The sequence below is a fragment of the Triticum aestivum genome, chromosome 3B, assembly GCF_018294505.1.
Source record: "Triticum aestivum cultivar Chinese Spring chromosome 3B, IWGSC CS RefSeq v2.1, whole genome shotgun sequence".
Classification (NCBI taxonomy): Eukaryota; Viridiplantae; Streptophyta; class Magnoliopsida; order Poales; family Poaceae; genus Triticum; species Triticum aestivum.
In genome coordinates, this window is record NC_057801.1 from 789111401 (window position 1) to 789116202 (window position 4802).

General features: G+C 47.5%; 1 non-coding gene across 1 annotated transcript; it reads right to left on the reverse strand.

Moving 5' to 3' along the window:
* Positions 1–1710: 1710 nt before the first annotated feature.
* On the reverse strand, positions 1711–1868 carry LOC123072958 (U1 spliceosomal RNA). The gene has a single exon (XR_006435496.1). It is a non-coding gene; the product is annotated as a U1 spliceosomal RNA (small nuclear RNA).
* Positions 1869–4802: the final 2934 nt, after the last annotated feature.

A 4802-nucleotide genomic window follows, 5' to 3' on the forward strand; every position in this document is an offset into this window, starting at 1 on the left:
TGCTGAAATTGAAGACACACATAGACTCACCAGCCGATAAAAAGGTAAGTAGTGAGGTGCCATCACACTCATAATGGGCAAACTATAAGTGTATGTACGCAGTTGCATAGCCTTCAAATTCGTGTTCATCTAGAGACTATGAACATATGTCATCCATACCTTGAGGCAACAGAGTTTGCAACACATGTATATTTGTTGCCTAGGCTTGGAAGTCATCGGGATTCGCACATCCGCTTTAGTTCCAATTTCACTAGGAACGTGATTTCTTTTAGAATTGCTCAGACTGACGAGTTGGGTGTTGAGGACACCACTCATGTCCAATGGAGTATGTCATTGAACACGCAATGTTGATGGGCACACAAGATTCTTCATGATGTGATTTGTCTGTCACAAACACCAGCGAACAAAATATATCATTATTTATAGAATAGACGTGTCATTGTGTCATGACATAGAGTAACCACACTGTTCATATGCACAAAGCACAGATTTACTCAGCAAGTAATGATGCTTGAAAAAAGGTAAACTTTACATGGAGCTCCTAAAGCACCAGGGACACATGACCAAGGTTCGGCTCAAATATTTTCTGTATCACTCGGTGAAAAAATGTTGAAATATGGTGGCCCAGTCAGTGAATTTTTTTAGACTTATGATGCATCAGTAGAGCTAACATCTTCTATTGCGTCACCATCCAACTCACAACAGTTTGCTCTTCATTAAGGCCCTGTTCGGAATCCCACCAGCTCCGCGAAATACCGGGAGTTGCGGAGCCAGAAAACAAGCGCTCCACGTTATCAACTGTAACTCCACCTAAACCGGGAGTGGAGCTGTGGAGCATAGGTACTCCGAACAGGGCGTAAATCTACCAATGCTGGCCACTCTTATTTACGAAACGGTGCCTTTGCTCTGGACTCTGATAATTTTTTGGATGGGTTCTCATGAATCAAACATGCTGAAACTTTGCTGGTACCTGTACATGTCTGTCTACTTGTCTTTTGTAAGACCCCAAATCTCTAAGCCTCTGAACTCACCCCATAGGCCATAAATTTCTGGTGCGAATGGTAGTAATCTACAAACAGGCTGAGATTTTCACTGACTTAGTCACCATGTTCCTTCTTTGTCTAACAAAAATTGCTTCTCATTATGGTCGAAAGCTACTAATCTAGCGGCTTGCTTTTTACCCCTCAATCTCATGCATAGACCAGTCAAAATTTTGATTTTCTTTGGCATAAATATTCAATCTACTTGCTTGTTCGTCTAGGCACAAGCATGAAGACAAATCTTGCAACATATTCTTATTCTTAGGAGATGACATTTTCAAAGACTTTGTACTCCTTTGCTGCCTTCTTTTATCTATTATAAATAATACTCCCTCCATTCCTAAATATAGGGTGTATAGTTTTTGGCACGGAAATTAAAGAACACACATGGGGAAAATTTCACAAGTTTTGGGCGACATTACACATGGTTAATTGACATGAGAAAATAGTGGAGCTTGCGTGATATAAGAAAATGTAAACAAATCCCTCAAAAAATTATCCAAACGAGTGGTGCAGCGCAATACACCTTATATTTCGGAATTTTTCTCAAAAAACTATACACCTTATATCAAGGAACGGAGGGAGTAATAAATATGATCAGAGTTTTAGAGAAAAAAGATTAACACAATATTACTTTTAGTTGGCCAATAAAATTTAATTTCATAATTTGGCAGGGGTCACGCGGACGCGAACCCCCTCTATCGTAAATTATAACGTCCACTCTCCCGAAGGAGATGGTAGATCAAGGCACTCACTACGCGCAATGTGAACCATTGATCTAGGCCATAAGCCTTCTTTATCGTTCATGGACCCGGTCCATGTAAGTATGTTTAAAGGTCGCCCTACCCTCTAGCTATATACTCATCTTTACCGAGCCAATCTCGTTATTCTTTCCGTGTGGGACTAAGACAAACGTATTTACTCTGGTGTCCAGGTGTATCTCAAGTTTTCAACCGAACGCTGTCCAGAAGAGAAGGCCGAAGGATTCACAGGCCCGGTTACATCTAGCCCATTAACACAAAGCACGACCTCTTGCAGGGCGTCGTACACACCCTGAGATTCCTGGCGTTAGTGAAGAGCTGGTATGGCTAACCGTGGACTTGCTAACCACGGGAGGTTCCGGCTCTTTTTGACATCCGGCCAGTAGCATGACTCGTATACGAGTATGTACATGGCCTATTAATTGATGTGTATGCGTGTTGTACAATTTTGCTTGTGCAATCGAGAAGTGATTACTATGTGTGACTATCACATACACTGTCATGTTCATCTCCTCTTCCAATTCCATGAAAAATATTCCTATATAATTAGGTGGGACATTAGAAAAATACATCACATACCTAGGCCTGACTAAATTTCATCAGGCACGCGTACTTCCAAAAGAAACATGGTCAACACGACCAAGTATAACACACGAACAAAGAGTCAAAGATTTAGGACAAGACCAAAGATTTATGTTCCTTAGAAAAGAAATGTTTCATAAAAGGTATATGGAAATATTACGTATGGAAGCTATTTGAAGTTTCCTACAATTTTTTCTGGCCAAAATAATTCACACTGACATAGTGAGTGAAATGACCACAGAAATCACAACGACCTGCCATACCATTTGTAAGCAATTGAGATTTTTTTTAAAACCCTTGGCCTCTGCATCTGGATGATGCATGCGGCCATGTTATTAATTGTTTACAAAGACCATACAAAGTAATACATCAGTGAGTCTGAAGCCACCATCTAGGCAACATCTGTTGCTACTCGTATCCTATTGATGAAGGTGTGCCGAATATCCGGGCCTAATACCAAACGGACATCGCACCAAACCCTAACATCTAAAGCCGGATGCACAGCCCAGCCATATACCGGGACTGGGTCTCATACCGGACCGACGCACTCTCAAAGGCTGCCGCCGTCATCTTCCAACGGTCCATCTCCAGAGCAGCAACTGACCCATCGACCTTGCCTGGCCTGCCGTCGACGCCACCACGATGCCAAACAACTCCACCATCCTACACGAATCCGTCCACACACGCCCGTCGTCAAACCTCCGCAGCACCATTCCTCTAGGATCCGCCGTCGGCCTTGCGGTGGATGAGACACCGCTCTTCCACTTGTCCCCTCCAACTAGCACTTGCTCTAGAACGATGCCCTGAGCCCTCGGGAGGGACAACGGCATCAAAGGTACCATCATCGTCCGATCCCGTAGATCCAGATCAAGGGTTTCCCCCAGAGAATCACGAGTGGGGTGCCACGATCTGCAACTACAATGCCTCGAGAAGGGAACGATATCTTAGACGCCGCCATCGTCCGCCATGACCGTAGTCGGCGCGATTTTCACCGGAAGTCGCGTCCCCCCAACCTCGTAGCAGGCTGGAACCGGACGGAGCCTCGCCGTGGAGACGAGGGCCAACGTCGGCACGCCAGCAGGGAGCCTCCATCCACCCCCTCATCGGTCCTCCTCGCGCCACCGACCGGCCAAGGCCGTACCGAGACGGATGTGGACAGGACGCCAGATCCGCATCCTTCGGAGCGACCCATGTGCCCGCGACCGCGACACCGCCGGTCATGTAGGTTCCCATCGCCACCACGCTGCAGGGGCGCCGCCCTTACTGCCGCCCCCGGCCTCCCCGCGTGAGACCCCGCCTCCGTCTCACCGGATTTGCCGCGGCGACCATCCGCCCCTGGATCATGCAGGGCCCGCCGCCACCATGGCCCTTGCCGGCGGCAGCGGCGGCAGGGGATGGAGGAGCGGGGAGGGGCTAGCGGCGCGGGGTCGAGGGCCCCTGACGGCCCGAGGGGAGGTGACGCGATGGGGAGGGGAGTCGTCGGGGTGAGGTGGCGGCGCTAGATCAAGGTCCCTTCTAGCATGGGCCTTGGCAACCTATAAACTGTTGAGATGGGAAAAAAATGAAGATAAACCGTTTAATGCTACCTTCCATAAAAATTAGACTACATAACTTTTTTTTAGAGAAAATGCGCTCATCGATCCCGAGAAGAGCTCAAACCTAGTCCGACTTTGAATTAACAAAGCCACCAATAGATGAGAATTAAATGGTAGCAGCATACAAGACAAAGGAGGAAGACAAAAAAAAAGGAGATACATGGTGGTAAGTAGAACAACTCCAAGGCCACCAACAGTAGCCAAGAGCACACCACGCAGTTGCCAACGACCGCAACTACGCCTACACCAACTAACCTACTAAGTCCACGGGAGGAGGGCGCCATCGTGCGACTATTGTGATCGCTGACTACCACCAAAAGACCAAACATGGGCAACAAAGATTTGTCTCCGCCGCCGCAAAGGACACTATCTTTTCACTGAGGCTCGATGGGTGCTGCACCGGTCACCGGTGCCAAGCTGCCCAAGGAGAGACAACAGGAGCCTGACCACCCAAGCACCATTGTCGGCAGTGGCGGGGCAGAACGCCGAACTTGAGAGGCCGAACGAAGACACTAAACCACGGAGAAGGCCAAAAAGGGCAGCACCATACATAGGGTAGGAGTCGCCAAAACCCAAGCCATACCACCTGCGCCCGGAACTGGGGATCTGGGGCCTTATGGGCATTTGTGTGTGCATGGAATTATTCACTTCACAGTAAACCTGCTTTATATGTAAGAGTATGATAGTCATATTTTAGAAACTCTTCACCTGCCATAGACATGTTTGCCGCAGGATTTGAACAGCATTCCTTCAGGAATTAGCGTAACCATCTGGACAACCAGAACGCATGTGTTGGCGGAGCGTAGTGGAGATGAAACTAGGCT